Source organism: Falco peregrinus, chromosome 1 (genome assembly GCF_023634155.1).
Source record: "Falco peregrinus isolate bFalPer1 chromosome 1, bFalPer1.pri, whole genome shotgun sequence".
Classification (NCBI taxonomy): Eukaryota; Metazoa; Chordata; class Aves; order Falconiformes; family Falconidae; genus Falco; species Falco peregrinus.
The window spans coordinates 91,222,526-91,242,091 of NC_073721.1; positions in this window are offsets into that span (position 1 = coordinate 91,222,526).

The following is a 19,566-nucleotide window of genomic DNA, read 5'->3' on the forward strand; positions in this document are numbered from 1 at the left end:
GGCTATGCAGAAGCAGGTCTGCTTGAGGTCGTTCCCTCCTCAGAATATAGGAGAAGCTTTGACCTTTCTTGACCTTGCCTCTTTACTCCTTCTTACGTCCACCAGAGTATTCTTACAAAATGCTTTGATGCTCCACAGGGCAGCCAAAGGGAAAGGAAACCTCCCAATGTCTTGACAGAAATGCAGAGCCTCAGTTGCTAAGAGGCATTTCATTGACAAATTTAATTTGAGGTAGACTGGGCCACTACAGACCTTCACATCATAAGGTCATAAGATTGTTAAGTAACACATAAGACAAGGCTGTTAAATCATTGTGTGGGATTTTTTTAAATGTTTGTAAGATGTTCAGTAAAATAAGACTGCTGGCTTTTGGTTACCAGTGTACAAGTGAATGAATAAAAATAAAAATATATGAATAAAGATAAAAATAATTGATCCTCTTATTAGTGTTGCTGTTGTTTGTAATAAGCGTACCCTTCTTAGGGGCAGAAACTATTTATGTTGAAAAGAAAATAAAGAAAAAACAAAAGAGATTTTACAAAAAGATGACTAAAGAACCTGCTTAGCAAATTAATTCCAGGTTTTCACCGAACTACCACATGCCAGAAACTAAAGAATGAACATCTCACAGGTACAGACAGAGAAATAACATCTAATAGTAATAGTATTAATGATAACTGTTTCTCATCATTAGCTATGGTATAAAACAGAGTTTTCTTTGAAAGCACACCCTTATTGCTAAAATCTTCTGTGTCAGTTGTTTCAGGATTAGGTATGTGAGTTTCAGCGTAATTAATACAAAAGACCTGTACCTCAGTTACATGTATGTTATCTGGAAGAAGACATTTTAACAGAGATGTATTCTTTAATAAAGTTTGGGCTTTCATTTATCAGAGTCAAAAGGAGGAGTGGAGCCTCTCTTGTTCCCTCTTGCTTGCTCTCTTTCTTCCTTATTTCCCTCTGGAAGGTACCTATCTTGATACTAACCAGCCCCAAGCATGTTTAGTGTAACTGTCCAACGGTGGTAAATACCTGTGCTGATTCATTAAAATTCTTGTTCAGATCTGATCAAAACCTGGATGTCAAGCCTGCGGTCTGCCCATGCAGGCTTACCCACACCACCTTCTTTCAGACCTGCCAAGTTACCAGGCCTCTGGCTGTTAACAGTTTGGTTCACAGGTTTCAGCAGAAAAATGGACAAGTAGAAGTCAAGGATTGAAAAACCTGTTTAAATCATCCACTCCGTCTCCATGTCACTGCTGGAAACTCTGCTAAATTTACAGCTTCTGCTGTCATCAGTGCTAAAAGAGGTTTCTGTGCACAGCCTTGATGCATCAGATCCATGCAGCAAGCTGTTAAGAAAGATGGGGTAGATGGGTGTGATTTTGACCTTTCCAGAATGAGTCATGCCTCTGTGGATATAGAAAGACCTAAACCAGAATTCATGCACACTGGTGAGAGTATTTCCATCAACTGCAGTGAGCCTTGGGTCAGCACTAAGGGGAAAAGAACCAAGAATGAGGGCTTGTGTTTGTCCTCACCAGCAACCTCCCATACTTACGCACCCGTAGTGTGAAGTAAGACCATGTAGACCTGGTCTTTGATCATTCTTTTGCGGACAGATGGGAAAGAGGTTACCCTGCTGATGTTTTGAACTGGCTAGGCTTCCTCAAAACTATCAAAACAAGTATCCCTCAAAACTAAAGCTGGACAGTGTAGCACAGTGGTGCCTCCCAACACCTTTCCCTGACATGTAAAACTTCAAGCACATAACATTTTGTTCAGAGCTGGTTGTACTGATCAGGCTTGGATCATGGGCAGAGTGAGTGTGTGCTTCACCGTAAAACACTGTCAGCAAACTCGAAGTGAAACGCAACCTTCCGGTGCTCAAGCACAACCCAGTTTCAGTGTTGCCCCGTTCCAGCACTGAAAACAAAGGGTGGGAGAAAATCAAGCAAACAAGGGTTCATACCTTTGTACCACCATAGATCTGGTTTAGAGATGCTCTGCTTTGACTCAGCCACCAATGAGTCCTTCTTGGACGTCTTTACTCACAAAAAAGGCTGAAGGACAAGTAGGTTTGGCATATCCTCCCCTTGTTCCAGCCCACCCGCCTTACAGCCCAGCCAGGAAGGAAGCCTATATGCCAGACCATATGACAGCAATACTCAGCAGGGAGCACAGCACAGAGATCCTGCCTGAGACCCCATTACCAGGCACTGCTTAGTCCAGATGCACTGCAGAGGTCAGCTTTGTGATCTGACAGACTGTGCCATTGCAATTGTAACTCATACCTGTCCTCAAAATTTTCATGGTTGGGCTTACCCCTTGCAATGCAATGCTAAATTACAGGAATTTTTTTTTTTTTTTGGCTCTGAAAAACTCAGTTCAATCACATTTTTTTTCCCTGTGGTGCTCCACCTAAAAAGGCATGTCCAGGAAGTATTTATTTTAAAGTAAAGAGGCAGCTTTCATAGTCTCTTTCATCTTTTAATGAGACACAAAAATACACTACTCTAAATCAACAGCACTGAATCCAATTAAAATATATGAGAAATGATATCTGGTTTACTGTCAGACTTTGCAGATGCCTCATGTCTTACAGACAAAAAAAATCCTATACACTTGCCTGTCAAAATAAAATAATTTAAATATTAACTTTTTTCTGTTTTGTTATTTTAAAAAATCATGCTTTTTAATTGTTAACGTATATTCATATTGTCCTCATTTCTGTCAGCAAAGTAGTTCTAAACAACCCCATTTTAGCAAGCAAAGTTACTACAGTTATGAATAAAGTGATTATGTTAGCAGCTGTAAAATGTTCCAATATAGACTGCTACTATTTCTCCAGCAAAGGTTCTAAACACACCAATTCATGCATTACATGCTATGAGCATGTAAACTACTTTTCCTCAAGCTGGCTTTAGCCAAGTCAAAAGCTAAACTCGCTCCCACAGAAGTCACAATAATAAAATACCATCCACTTTACTGTGTAGGATTGGACTTGCAGCAATAAATTCCTAAGCAAATAAAATGGACACAAGAAGTTTGCTTCTTGAGGCACGCAAGCAACCCCCTGCCCCATCTTTCCCTAGCAATCCTCTCATCCCTAACTTACTAAAAATCAGGTAAAAAAAGTTTAGGGACTTTCCTGCTATAGGGCTATTGTTCTGAAAATACAATCCAGTTTTTTTCCCAGTCAGAAGTACTGCAAAGGATTTATTTAGTGAGCCTTTATTTGTGTATAACTAGGAATATCTGATTTTAGACTTCCCCTCTATTCCATCCTGCAGATTGCATCAGTGCACTGGAGCCTGAGAGGGAAAAATCCCAAATCCTGTTGCAGTCGTTCTGAATTTTTTCTCTGACTTCACAGAGGCCAAGATTTCTCTCTCAGTAGTCTCTTGTTTATAGATCACTGTATCACCTTAGATCTTTTGGCCACAAAATTGCACTGGAAACTTTTATTTAGGTTTCTTCCCTTTCTTCTCCCCTTGCCCCACTTCATGCCTGTCTTTTAATCTGAGTTTAGAAAAGTGTAAGAGATGAGTCAGTCACCAAGGACAGGGATTGGGGCTTCAGAGATCGGAGCACTGCCCTTTACCACAGATACATTTGTGAATGAAAACTAGCAGGGTTCAAAGGAAGCCTGACAGAACAAGCTTAGTTCAGCCTGCCTCAGCCTTTTCTCCACTAGAAGAGTTTTGTACAGATACCTCAGATTCCAGTTCCAGGTAGCCTATAAAACTGAACAGGTGCTGAGCACAGACCGATGCTACCGTACAGACACCACTGACTGAAGGGTGTACTCATTCCCAAAACGTAGGAGCAGAAGCATGAAATCTAATCATTGCAACAACTCTGCATTTCAGATGTAGCCTGTTTTCCGCAAGCAGAAACAACATCCTATCTCACTTCCATCCCAGAGGTACTAATTCTGCCAGCTAAACTTCCTAAGATTTCCTTTCAGCCATGGACCACAGCATGCTGAAACCAACAGGAACCTATCTGGCTCCAAATGCTGTTTCACAAAGGGCAACTGCGAGTCTTCTCCCAACCACACCCAGAGCAAGGTTCCCTCATTTATGAAATGCCCATAACAAGGGAAGATGTTTTCATTCCTTCTTTCTTCCCTGGCAAAGTCCCAGGTGCAAGCAGCAACAAGCACAGGAAGGCTGATACATAATCTGCTGAGCCTGACTCCAGCATTCTTCACTCCTCACATGACAGATCAGATACTTGGTCAAAACACCCCCGACAATGCTGCAGTCCCTCTAGCAGCAAGGTAGTCAGTTTTTGTAGGGAAAAGCTCAATCGATTTGTTACTGCCTCATCTATTTGCCCTGAATGACCTCTAGACATTTACTGTATTAATCACCTCTCTTTTTGGCTTCATTTCTACTCAACATTGTCATCTTTAAATACAGAAAATTTGTCATTTACAGGCACTTTCTCAGAACAAAGTTAACATGATTTTTCAACTAAAATTAAGCATGCTGTGCGCAGTTTTCGTATAATTGTGCCCTGGCTGCATCTAAGGCAAGAAATGTTAAGAACCCTCCAGTGATCCAAGCTGATTCTGAGATAATAACAAAATCTGAAGTGAGACCAGGTTTGTGCAGAATTTCAGCATGGGCATTTTGCCTGACTTGGAACTGTCCTATTTACCCGTGTCACCTTCCTAAGAAACCACATACACAGTTATATACTCTCATTTGAATCTGAAAATACCATGCACCATGGTTTTTTCCTCACCTTTCCATTCTCATTTCCTACATCTCTCTGAGGTCCAGGTCTGACCTCTTTGTTTTGCTTTATTACACATGACAGGAACCTGGCAAAGAAAAGACCAGGATTCTAGTCCCAACTTTCTATTGACCTTGGTGTCCTTAGAAAATCACCCCTCTGCCTCTCTGCTTCCAGTCTCCTTACTTGCAAACACAGGCAAGACCGCTCTTTCACTCCATATTTGCCTGGTGCATTTGAATGGAGTGCTGGTGGAGAAAGTAAAATAGTTGCTGTTATGGTGGCAATAAATTATTATAACACCCCTAATCTGTGAGAAGTGCAATTAACGTTAGGGGGAATACTGAGTAAGGCAATGCTCTACTTGTGTCTGTGTCCTAATGAGGAGGAACCATTTTCATCTCTCTCATCTAGCTTGTGTGCATGAAATTTAAAGAAAAAAAAAACCCAAAACCTAAACATACTGTTAGTGCAGTGTGGAAAACTCAGCCAGGAATTTCATTAGGTCCTTTTCCAGAGAAAGGAAGTCACTGGGAATATGTAATATATCATGAAGAAACGCAAACAACCCAGCAAGACCTCTTCCTTTCCTTCCCCAAGGGTCAGTAATTACTTCACAGGCCATTTCAGCTTCTGTGTTGGAAAAAGCACCAAAACCTGTGAGCTAGATGACTAGCAGCGGCGTTACTTTAACCCCAAATGAGATGCAGGATTGAAAGCATCTGATGCAAGGCAGATGCAATAATGCTGGGGCCACAGCTACAGCTGTGGAGGTAAGAAGGGCTGCTCTTGTCATGATTTAGCTGATTCATTAGCCATCAAGGTGCAGAGCCACTGGTGAACATCTTGTATGGTCACCTCCACGGTGAATCCTCCTAAACATATATTCCATCAGCCCGGTGGCTTTCAGCACTGCAAGGCCATGCCACTTGTGGCATGTCTTCAGTATCACTGCCTGCTGGCAGAGGGGTGCTGCTGAGACAAGCCTGGCTGGGAAGTGAGGGATAACGAAGGTGACCTATTTTAAGGATCTTTCCAGGAGCTGTACCAGTTTCATGGGAAGTTTGTTACTCCCAGGACAAAAGCTACTGCTGTGTTAGCTAATAGGAGGAGTATTACATGATGATGGATGTGTGAAAATGAAACACCAAAAGAAAACAGCACACCCTGTTTCTCCCCCAGGGGAAAGAATGGAAGAACAAACCACATGTGACCATGACAGTCATGTTGCTTAATGCACCGCTCTGGGACTTTCAGATACCACAGTGATGTGAGCAACATAAGAACCTGTTTGGGGCTGCATAGCACTGTGGTAAAATGGTCAAGGCTTGAAGGTCCAGAGTTTTAGAAGACGGCCCACAAAAGCCATCTATGTCATCTTTTCAGCATGATAATTTTTACCTGCATGCTGGTCAAAGAGTATCTTAGACGACCCCTCTATGTGGTTTCTATAGAAAGATTGTGGAAATGGAGGGATTTGTGAGGGATTATTCTTGATTTTGTTTCAACCTCAAAGTTAGGAAAAAGGTACAATTATTGTCAATGTGTTCTATCTGTATAGTTTGCATATGAAAACTTAAAGTAGGCTATTTGGTGATAATTTTCTGTTTGGGGATATTAATTATTTTAATGTTAGAAGAATAAAGAATTTAAAAGGTAAAATCAAAACAAAATTATTCTGGAATTGTTGAAGGAAAATTTTTGATTAATACATCCACATTTTCTTCCATTGAAATTATTTGAGAACAGTTTTATATTTCTGTTCTTATTCCTTATCTAATTTTATTTTGGTTTCAAAAGTTTTCATATGTTAGGAAAATTATTTCTCATCCTACTTGGCTCCAGACTCTCTATTCCTACATCTATGTGAGATAATGTAGAAGGCCACCATAAACATGACTGCGTGGGTTCTAAGGTATCTGAGGTCTTTTCTACAGAAAGGCAGCCCTCCACCAGCATATTTTGATGTCTTACAGCAGTAACATTTCTGCATTTAAAATTAAAATTTAACCTGAATGTCTAACAATTCATTTGGATAAGGCTTTGGAAAGTAGACAAAAAAAAAAAAGAAAAAAAAAAAAAGGACTAAACAATATATTTCAGGTTTCCAGGTTTCTAATATTTTCAGGTTTCTAAACAAAATTCCAGGTCCTTTACATTGACAGAAGTATTATGGAAAAATATTTCTCCATTTAATAAGGAAAACATGTACACATATATGTACTGTATTTCTACAGTGATATTTAAAATTTAGGGGAGCATTAGCATAAAACAGAAGACACACAATCTCAAAAATAAAACCCTGAGCATTTGTAATTAGAAGAATCACAAAAGAAAACAAACTCAGCCAAGGTTCACTTCATATGTAAAGTCAATGGCAAATTGTTTTATAACAATGTCATATTGTTCTTTCATCTTTTTTCTTCTACCCCTCAAACTCAAACCATGGATGAGAAATAAGGGACAAGAAGGTAAACTGTCAAATGACAAAAAATTGCAGTAAATAACAGAATACACACATCCAGGTGCCTATGTGGTTTAAGCCCTCTTGAATAAGTCTTTTAAAGGGAAACAATAAGATAAAATTATCTTGGAATAACATAGTACATGAGTTTCTGGGTACAAAAAAGAGAAGTGAAAGAAAAGCTGGCTATTTTCTGTAAAGCATTAACCATATTCCTTTCAAAACAAATAATCCGAAGGAAAACACGTAAGGAACCAAGTTCAGAGATATAATTTGCCTTGAAATTGTAAGGACCACCTCTCAGACTATACGTTATCTATTTAAAATACACTGATGTTATCTACCACCCCAATGGTATTTATAAACCTTTTCTTCCCTTTTCTCCTGTCATTTTGTTCTGGACCCATGGTTCTTCCCCTGTCTTCCGTCCTCTGAAGGGACTTTTATTTTTATTTTTTTATTTTTAACTTTTTAAGGGAAAGTTAAAAAAAAAAAACAAACAAAACTTAGAAAGCTGAAAATGCCTATTCAACCACCTTCAGCCTTATATGAACCTTTCAGCAATTTACTGGAAGAATAAAGAGCCAGGCAATCTTTAAAGCATCTTAATTGTTCTCTGAGTGTAATAGAACCCTCGGGAGACGTGACCCTAAGCTGGCTGTAAATCACACTTGATTCCATGGACTGTGCTGTTCCTCCCTGTCTATGGAACATACATGACGTTAAAGTAGACTATTAAATCACACACATGCTTATTTTCCAAACAGACCTGATAAGTTCCTGCCTTTACAGGTTTTTTCTTCCTTTTCTTTTCCCAAAGAAAGGTAGGAAGTGGATATGAAAATGGCAAGGGGACAAATGGTTGCCTGAGAGTGAAAAAGGGTGTGAGAAAAGAGTAATTAATCTGCCAAGGTTCTTACCATTTTTTCTAAGAAGCCTTAGTCAATCAGTCTTCTTCCAATCTGTCTACCGTTGCCCTTTTACCACCAGTATATCATCTATTCACCCACAAACTCATTTACCAGTTGTCTCCATTCCTTTCCTGAATTAAAACTCTGCCAGCCTGAAATCGTTCAAAATCTCCCTCCGAGTTATGGCAAACAACTTCTCAAAAACCTTCGGCACACACCTCTCCTCTAGGCTGAGAACCATTTCTCTCCTTATTTAACCTTGCCAGAGCTGAGGACCACACCCCTGGCTCTGATCCCGTGCAGTAACCACCTTCTCAGCCTCCAACATGAAAGCACAGCAGGCGTACTGTCCTCTAATATGAATAACCAACTCTTGGACTCAGATTTTTTTTCTGCTGTTATGAGACAGTCCGCACTGAATTTAGAATTCATATCCTGTCAGCTTGTAACAATCTCGTTTGTTGTTGGCACTGAAAAATCGGGAGCATGTAGAATAGGAGGAAAAGGGCTGAGGTTCTCCATCTTTGCTTCTATAGGGAAGAAAGAAAACTACCCTACCAAAGCTTGTCTCTCCTCCATCTTATGTCTGTTGCTATGAGGTAAGGGGTTTTCTTGCCAGAAGATCAGATCCTTCAAGGGTTGAATCACCTCCAGACCTGAGAGTATCTGCCGATGGTACTAGTCCCAAAAAGTATACTAACAAGATAATAGCTGTGTCTTGGTTTACTAAATCTACAGTAATGAGCTGCCCCTCTTCCACTCTGCACACAATGCACATAGTCTGTATGTCCACATCAGTGGCTTAAATGGGATAGCGAGCCACCAACCAACAGGACCCAGAGCAAGTAATCAGTCCCAATCAAAATAATTGTGTTTATAAAGCTGTATGCAAATGGATGAACTTGGGGCTGAAGTAATTCTTCATGTGCATTGTTGCCTGTACAAACATCCTCTGGAAAACTGAGTTGTGGTAATATGGTGAAAATCCTAGGCACGAATTACAATACAGGAAATTAAATTTAAATGTAAGAAACAGCTTTTCTACCTTGGGGGTGGTCACACACTGGAACAAATTGCCCAGAGGGTTGGTGTAGTGTCCATCTTTGACGATATTCAAACCCCAAATGGACATCATTCTATGCAACCTGTTGTAGCTGACCCTGACCTGAGATGGGGTTTGGTCTATTGGGTCTCTAGAGGTCCTTGCCAACTGCAACCACTCTGTTATTTTTGATTCTGTGGATGACCTTTGTGCTTTAGAACTTTCTCAAGGGAAAGTATATTTTCCATGAGGACAGACCATAGCACAATGTAAGGTCTTTGTCTCTCCTACTGTTACTGTGGTGGTCAAAAGCAAGCACTGTAAGACAAAGACAGCAGAGTTGTTTGATGTTGAATGCTGAAAGGGCAGGTGGAAGTCGGAGGTGGCAAGAAAATGTAAATGTGCACATGCACTGCAGGGCTGCAAGAGTACTGATGGTTCCTGAGACTGACCAGCTCATACTCAGTTTGGAGATCTCCACTACAGCATGCCTTGGAAGAAAACTAGGATTCCTCCTGCCTGGTGCACAGCTGAAGCACTGAGGCACTGCAAGTGTGTTAAGCAGGGCAACCATGTCCCGAGGCCTGACCACCTCCTGAGGTGCCTTGGTCTGTTACCAACTCCAAAGGGGGATCTAAGGTAAATGGATTCAATCCCTAAGATAGTTGCCTTACCGAAGTACCTGAAGGTACTTATGTAACGTGGACTGAGGGGTGGCACAAATCCTCCTAAAGCTGCCTTAAGGTGCTAAACCACCACACCACTCAGGGCTCGCTTTAATGCTGCAATTCTGGCATCCTATTTGAGGAAAACAGTATTCCCATTACAGACTCACAAACCAGGTGGGTTATATAGCATTTAAAAGTTTTTCTGCAAGGAAAGCAGAAGGGTGGGAGATGCAAAATAAATACTGAAGAAGCATAAAGCACCCACCTGGGTTTCCTTAGCGAAGATTAAATGCCAGAGATTCAGCCAACAGTAAGAACAACTATGGAACAGTATGCCTGCAGTTCCCTTGAAAGCTCAGTACAGTCTGTTACCACTGTAATATTAGAATTAATTGAAGAAAATTGAGAAACAAACTCAGGTTTGACCTCTGAGTATTCTGCTCAATAAGTCCAGGTTAGCCCAAAGGCAGAAAAACTAGGAAAAATTGTTAACCCACTAGGTGCTGGCTTAACATATGCCAGCTACAAAACAAACATCCTACTGTCTCAAGGCAGTTTATTTTGGTCCTAAGAAGTGATGTATCTGGCTTCCCAGGAAGACAAGGCATTTCTGTGACATGCAGTTACAGTACGGATGGAGTGCTGGTTGATTGCATAATGGTCTGATGCTGGAGAATTCAAACGCGAGCTGTCTTCACAGGTTGGAAGCACCTTTCTTGCATCATTTCCAGGTTTGTTGTCACTCATAATATTTGAGGGAATGCTTCATGAACCAATAATGCAGCTGCCCTGAAAATTCTATAGGAGCTGTCAACCATCCTATTAGCACACTTGCTGACACTGGCCACAGCTGAGTCTCTATAAACACTCCAGTCCTAAAGTAAAAAATAGTTTTATTGAAGGATGTACTTGGCATTTTTCAATATTAAAATACTAAATAAATGATGGCATGTTTCCCTTTAAAATTTTAAAATGCAACTGTATCTATCTGGACTCACTTTGCAGACATGTATTAATTCATTTAGATACAGCATCTGAAAATCTGGCTCTCAACTTGTCAGTAATGTACATCTCCTAGTGAATAGGGAATTATCAGATTCCATATTTTCAGTTGCTAATGACCATTAAAGGCACTATACATACATGTTTCATATAAAATTTAAAATCAGGTGGATTTTTTCCCCCTAAATTGGGCTTATTTCTACTTTGTCAGTCATTCTCCAGAATATGGAGCAATGCAGTGTCCAAGACACGCTGTTCTGCTTCTAATCAGACTGAACATATATAAATTTAACCACTTTAAGGAATGCAGCTTCCTGAGGACCTTCTGAAATTATTACGGTACCTTACTGTAATCTATGTTCTTTTTTTGGTGCTATGTTATCTCAAGTATTGCCTAAAAATAATATCATGTAACTGCCTTCATTAATAAATCACTGGGAACAGAACTAACTTCCATTTTGAAGAGGATGTGATTTGTGACCAATTGTAGAAGCGACGATGGGAACTCATAGGACACTCATCAAGTGATCTCCATTTCCTGAACTCATCAGTTTTACCCTTGCTGTTCCTTGTCCAGTATGCCAAAGGTGCAATTCTGTCATGGAAGGTCATGCTTAATGCAGGAAAACCTGTATTTAATCAACCTTGTGATCTGCCAGCTGAAAGCTTTGAATAATCAGACTGAACCTGGGCAGGAAATTATCTTTCTTTCCTGAGTATTCTTATGGTATTAGGAATTGCTATGTAAACAACAACAACAAAAAATAATGCAATGCCATTACAAAGAAATAATTTTCTGGGGTGTCTACCCCGTGTAAGGCACAGAAGGCAATTCTTTGAATATACATGGAACTGGTGGTGCTTCTCAAGCTTTGGGAGTACACCGAAGTATGTAGACTTCAGGAGTACACAGGCAAACTGAAAAGTTTGTTACCCATGAAGAAAGTCTGAAGGAAACAAGTTTGTTTAGATAAGAGAGGGCAAAGGGGGAACATAATGCATTTGCTCTATATCTTAATTCAGTTTTTTAGTTCCTAGTTTAAAACAATCATGAGGAATTGTGATTTATAGAGCATGTCTTACCTAAAGCAAACCAACACCCCACTCCAGCATCTGGAAACAACAGCTGCAAGACTGTCCTTTTCCTAGGCTTCAGCAACAGCAGTGGTAGCAACATCCCTGCTACTAATTTGACCCTCTCTCAGCCTACATTAGTTGTAGCTCCAGAACTAGAGATGGGAAAGAAGCAAGCAGCTCGTTTTGAAACAATGGAGATGGAGCTTGAACTTTAGGAGAAACCCCCCCAACTCAACAAACTGAATTCTGATGGTGTTCCATAAACTTCACATACTCATGTTTTACAAACTTCCTTACGGGGAGTCTTTCAGACATAATTAGGGATGGTATAGGCATAGCTGACTGTACATCAGCTATGACCTTGGACACGTCAGTCTCTTGTGACTCACTAGTGTTGCAACTCTTGATTTCAGTGGTGATTTTGTAGTGGCTCCAGATGAAAGCTAAAAATCATGATGATTTTTGTTAAAAAAAAATCTAGAAAAATTATTTTGTTCAAAGTGCTTTGTTTTCAAAACCTAAAATGTTCAATTAATCTTAATGTAAAATAATTCTATAGTTAATATTTTTCTAAACACACATTCAGGGAACCTACAATTTCTCTCTTAGAAAATATGGAATGTGGTTAACTTCAAAATTTTGTCCCAAAATATTTTCAAGTCAAATTGTTTATTGAAACTGCCTCTTCCCCAGGAACAGTATTCAATTCAATCAAATGTTATAGGCTGAATTCTGTAATTAGTAAATTAACAGCCACTATTAATCATCACAGAATATAAAATTTCCATGGTTTCAGTGACAAGGCAGTAGGGTCTTTTCACCTAGGATTCATGTGATCTACGTCTATGCACAGCACACACATGGAGATCCTGAGCTCATGGGTTACCGAGGCCTCTAAGAATTTGAAGCAGAACCCTTAACCTGACTAGAGTGATACGTTTTTTGCAAGTAACTGTTTTTTTTCCAGTAGCATCGTTAACATCTTGCCTAGATTTAGCTTGAGCCAGAGACTGTTCATGTGAGCACTGGTCTCATTCAGGCCCCGGGACAGTGAGGAGATAATGATGTTATCATAAACATTAAGCATCCTTACATACACCAAATAGTCCTCTTATTGTATTAGATATTCAAATGTATCTTTTAAATAATAACTTTCCCCCCAGTGCTCTCAAAATATTTTGCAGACTATGGATACCACACCACTGAGATGAAGCCCCTATTTCAGCTTTGGGAAGCTTATGAACTGTTTCATGAAATGCTGTCTCCATCTTTAACAGAGGGGATGATCTTTGTAAAACATTCTGTCTCAGGAGTATTAACAACTGATTTGGTCCCACTAGCATTTAAAGGAGCAGATATGACTTATTCCTAGCTCACTAAACACACCCTTGAAAATTCCAGATATTTACAGATGACCCACCTGCTCCCCTTATCCTCCACCTCCCTGCATCCTGAGCAATGGTGGAAACTGAGACTCCTGTCACACCAGCCTTTTGCAATACCTCTTTATATTAAGCCAAGTCGGATGGGGTCACCGGTCTTTGATCTACTGTATTTGTTCATTCTTTTTTGAAACTATCCAACCTTTCTCACATTCCCATAACTCATGGCAATGAAAGCAGCAGCTGTCTGCTCCACTTCCTAACTAATAACTTCTGTTCAGAGTGGGAGGGAAAAACAGCTTTATAATAATGCAGGATTTTCTGTTGGAAAACTGAGCACTAATAACTTCGTGTTGTGTCCTTGTCTCCCCTCTTACTCCAGGAATACATAAAGACCACCTCTGTTTTCCCTTCGCCTGTTTCTACCCCTCTTCTTTTCTGTACGAGTGCAAGAAACAGAACTATGCTACCTTTGTGATTATTAGCAGCCCTGGGTCCACACTGATTAGTCCCAGTGGCACAGGGTTAATGAGTTAAGTGTGCTTATTCAATTAAGCCACCTCTTTGTTTTAGCTCACATAAATTTTAACCTGATCGCTTCAAAATTACCTTTGGCACTATTTGATAATAGAATAAATTTAATAAATTTCATGAAAATATTTGTCCTTAGTAAAATAAACAGATGGAAAGCTTAGTAGAGGTATTCTGATCAGGCGATATATTGATCAGCGGAATCATGGAATCCATCATCATGGAATACTGGCAAACAGGAATCCTCTTGAGTGTTATTCTAATGCTTGGAAGTATTTGGCACTGTTATGAATTTTAGGTTGTTTCTAGTGAAAGTTACTCAGTTATTTATTTTCCTCAAAATGCCCTTGGACTACACCTTTCTCACAGAAACCACTTCAGCCCATTGACTTGAACAGAGGATGAACGAGCCATTTCACTCATAATACTGGTGCACCCTTTCCAACACAGCTGCAGAATTTACTTTCCTCAAAGTTGTGTTTTTGGAACTGTAAAGCAGTCCTGGATATCACACTGCAGTATGGGAGGCCAGATGATGGCTACAGTTAAGGCACCACAGGATGAAGTATAACAGTAGAACACAGGAATCTTTTAATCTGTAAATAAGATGTTGAAAGAAAAGCCTCTGGATCGCAGTCCATCCTTTCCTGCAATGAGTATTTGGCACACTAAAAAGGTATTTGATTTTGAATACTGATTATCATTGGAAAGCATCACATTTCAATCTCTTTGATTAAATGGAGGACTTTCATAATGGCATTGCTAATTACATTTGTATACACACTGACTGCCCTTAAAAACACCCTTTTAAGGTAAGATTCACCTCGTCTAACATTAATCATTTAAAAATTAAGCATGTAGTCTAAGCCAATTATTTCAACTGCCTCTGTATTCAGCAAAGAGAGACAGACACCTCTAGAGCGTGATTCATCACACCGGTCTTAGAAGGGGATGAATCTCTTGTTGATTTGTTCCACTTATATCATGATGTCATCAAACATAGTCAGATGAAATTACTTCTGCCCTGAGTAGAAATGAGAAGCTGGGTGAAGGAAAAAATACCCCAAACAAACCTCAAAAACCCCACCAAATAAATGAACAAAATCTTTCAAGTAATCCCATATGAAGCGTTTTCATGAAAACCGGTGTGATGTTATTTATCCATCTGTGTTTCTTCACATAACAAGGATATTGTCCTTAAAGTTGATGACTCTCTGCTTATATTCAGTGGTATACAGAATGCCCCAGACAGGAAGCAAAAGTGAAGCTACTGCACTAAGAAACTTCTAGCAGACAAACAAATCTCCCTGCACAAGAATGATTTGAATCCATTCTCTTGGGGATGATTGATACCAATATTCCTATCGGACTGCAGTAACTACACTTCTGAAAATGTCTGACATATTTTGTCATTTCCTATAACATCTGTAGGTAAATTTCCAGCTGGAGCATACTCATTTAATTTAGAAACTTTAGGAAACCTTGCTCTTCAGTGACTTTCTGCTATTGCTAGTGTCACGTAATGGGACGTTTACCTGATTCACTCCCTGCACTGCAGTAACTAGCCTTTCTTCTGGGCTGTGTTGTTCTTAATCATATGCCTTTAAATCAACCTGTAACTTGCCCTGGGAGACATTCAGAAAAACAGCCTTTCACAGTAAGTGTTTCAAGGGGCAAAAGAGAACTTGTGTGTCCTGTGAAAACATAAAATAAAACTGTAAATTGAATTGCATTAGGGTCCTGCATGGAATAAACTCAAATTAAGATAGTCCTAGAGATCACTTACTTATTTGGCAGTTTAATCTGGCCTAGGATCCAGAACTGATTGCTGAACTATCTCCTAGAAACATTGTCTTCAAACTTCATCTTATTCACAGAGACCTTGGCAGCACAAACAGGCAGTACATCACTCCAGCTCTATCTCTGCTGCATTGGCCTCTGGTTCTGAATTACAGCATCTATCACATTCTGGCTTTTGCTTGCCAAGCTTTTAAAGGTGTGCTCTTGCTCACTGTACCTTATGAACGGCTTTCCCTTCCATCATTGGGCCTGCTTTTGAAGTTTACTGATATCGACTTATAAAATATTCTCTCTTTGCATGCCTACCCCCTCTGACTACAGTGTAACTGAGACATACATGCATATCGCAAGTGTCAAGTTCCAGTTTGAAAGTGCTTTGTCTTGCTCACACAGACTGTGGAAACTTCTGCCCATAAATATCTGAACCTCATATGCTTTTAAAACTAGACACAACATACATCCTTTGTTTAAGATCTATTTATAATTAATAACATGGCATGGAGTGGCAGATACTTCACTGAAAAGACTATAGACATAAACTCTCTCTCTCTGTATATATGTATACATATCTATCTGGAGATGTGCTCTATTCCTCTTTTCAGTTTTAATACCATCATATATCATATTTGTTTTTAAATTATGCTTTCCGCTGAACTTTTATTTTATTATAAAAAGATGAATTTTGCATGTGAAAGAACTGGCCCAAAGTCACATTCTTACTCTTTAACAGCCTGATCCTGAAGACAACCCTGTCGCTTTCACTACCCTGTCACTGGTCTTGTTGCGTGTTACCAAAAATGTTGAAAATCACCAAAATTAAATAATCTGTTGGCTACTCAAAAATTGTCTTTTTTTTCAAGAATATAATGTTGTTGCAATATAGCCCTTTCTATATACTGACATTAAACATAAATAAGAGCATTTGGGAAGAGTTACACTCCAGGCTTGAGAAAAAATGATGTATTCAATGCTGCAGTCAATGATCCACTGTATTCTTGTCCATTGATATACGACCCTATGCCGTGAGAGGCTCTGTCAATACTACTGTGTCTGGGCATGCTGCCCAGTCCCCTCTTCCGAGGTGTGCCCCAGCACTCTATAACTGGGAAATAATCAGAAGGCAGAAGGACTAACCTCCTTCCTCATCCTCCCTGCAAAGGAAACACGTAGGTGTAACCCCACGTGGGAACCACAATATTGTCTGCAGAGATGCTAGTCTAGGTGGTGGTGAGCCCTAGACTGCATTTTGCCTTACATCAGATGGTCTGTTGAGACACAACCTAGGATACCTGAAATGTAATTGTCTGGTTAAAAGGTTGACTAGGTGTTCATATCTACTGTGAGTAATAATGAACAATGGACAAAAGCGGACAAAAATCATGCAGCTCATGGTCTAGCATACAGAAAGAAAAAAGTGGAGATATGGTATACCATAAAAATTAGGCTGTATTGTGTGCTATGTATAAATTTAAGTACGAAGGCTCTTTTCTTAACTCTTCTGTAACTGTAAATGCATTTAATCTACATTATTTTATTACAATCTACAGAATAAAATCTAATTAATAGACTATTTTCCACCTACCACACCCTTTAGTGTGATTTTGAGAAAGTAAAAATACTAGACCCACTGTATGAGACAAGCTGTTGGGAACCCATTCAAAGAAAAAGTAAGAGGAGTAGCCAAAATCTGAATAGAAAAGGTGTGAAGACTCCACCAGACTTTTCCTTTTCATCAGTTGAAACATAAACCTTTGAGTACACGTTTCAGGAAAGGTCTCATTTGTGAGATAGCTATATAGCTCTACTCTCCAAAAAAGAAAAACAAACATGCCTTTTTGTGCAAGTGCTGTCTTTGTCATTCATTAATACACTATTTGATTGTGTATTGGGAGTGATTATTTTAATATAAATTCTGGACTTTTTTCAATATACATTGATTATTAAAATACATTTTAAAAAGTATTGCTAGCAGTATTTGGAGAAAATGCCTTTGGAGCCCACAAGAGATGGGGAATCTACAGAAGGGCTTCTGAGGTATAAGCAGCAGTAGTCAGAAATCACACCTGTAACTTCTCACTCAAACTCTAAGCATCTCCAAGCCTGAAGACTTATTTAAAAGTGAAAGAATGAAGGAAATAACTTTGGACCTTTCCGTGAGACAGAGGAGCATGGCTACAGTCATTGTCCTCTTTCAGAAGCCCACAAGAAGGCATCTGTGGGAGAACAGGAGATCTGAGATCTTTAACAGCTGACCCTTCTCCAGAGAGGTGACAAAAAAAGAAGTCTGGATCAATAAAATTTTTTCATGAAGAAAACATCCACAAAGTGAGTGGAATCGCAGGCTGCCTAACCATTCAGCTATAGAAGGTGCATGACTTCATTTAGTCATTTATTAGATGCAAAAAAATTAGATCTTTAAATTACACCAGTTGGCAAGAAGGGATGTTCATAACAAACTGTCAGTTCATAGATAAAAACACTGAGACTATATTCCATACTTCTGAAATCACAAAGCATTTGAAATAAAGGGTTAAATTCAGTCCCTGGGGAATGGAAAGTGAGATAGGGAAACATATGCAAGCTGATGTACACGCAGCTAAACCGCCTTTGTACACATGAATTAGTTGCAGAGAACTGGGGGAAAGTCTACTTCAACAATGAAAATTGTGCTACATTTTTATATTGAAAAAAATCACTAAATTGCAGTGGCTTGTAAAGCTGGAAGATGTCACAGAAGTTCTGCTTTCTCATACAGCTCTTTATTATACACTTTGGGAAGGGGGAAACTTTTGGCATCATTATTGTTATTGTAAGCATCATTAATGCCACTTTCTGCTTTTGACAGAACATTGTATTACCTCACTTTATCACAGTTTATGTTATTACATGAATGTTACAAATGACAAAGTTTGGAAAGCGCAGGTATTCCTAGAAAGTGCCACAAATGAACCATAAATCATATTAAGATAATCTGGGGACTTGAAAAGAATTGTGGGTTGAATAGCTTTGTGTGGCTCAGACAGATAATGATACTTTTAGACCATTCACGTGCTGGCTGCAGCATCAGGGATTGGAATGGAAGTAACATCTAAGGCAATGTATAAAAGAGACCTCACACCTAATTTTCTCCTCTGTTATTATGTACTTATTTATTATTGGTTATTTATAACTTAACAGTAGCAAGAGTTGCAGACAAAGATCAAGCCTGCATTTGAGTAAAAAAAAAAAGAAAAAAAAATTCTGTCTCACTTAATCCAAATATGAAGTGAAAGACAACAGTTAGATTCAATGTGAGAGAAGAAGAAAGGTGACAGTGATGATTATTGTGGTAAACAGCAGTACCAATTACCTAGTCATTGTTTCACCTTCTTTGTAAAATATAGTACATCTGGAGGGCTTGTAATCATTATCTTTAGATCTGTCTATAGTTTTTTGAAAACTAGCAGTGTCCTTCACAGCTACCTGGAAAATGTTTTTCACCCAGTGGAGGAATATAGAAAATTTCATATTTTGTCTGTATGAAAGAATATAAAAATAATTCACATATTTCAACATATTAGGACCTGAAAGAGCCAAGCAGATCATCTAGCCTGACCTCTCGTACATCTCAGGCAATGTATTTTCTCTTAATTATCTTTGTTTTGATCCAAATGACCTATTTTAATTAATGTAGAATGTCATCCTGACTTGATCCAGAAAAGCTGGTACATGAAGTATCCTTCATTCTCCTTTGCTAGTTTGCTGTTCTGGTTAACTACTGTGACTGCTAAATCTTTTGCCATCTTCCCAGTTTCATTGCTTCAGTTGCCAGTCATTAGTTGCTGTTATGACCTACCCTGCTAGATTAAAATGTTGGTTGGCAGCTGCAACCATCTTCCAGGAAGGTAATTCAGGGCAGTTTTCAATCAGCTTTGGATAAACAAAGTTTCTCAGTTCAAAACAT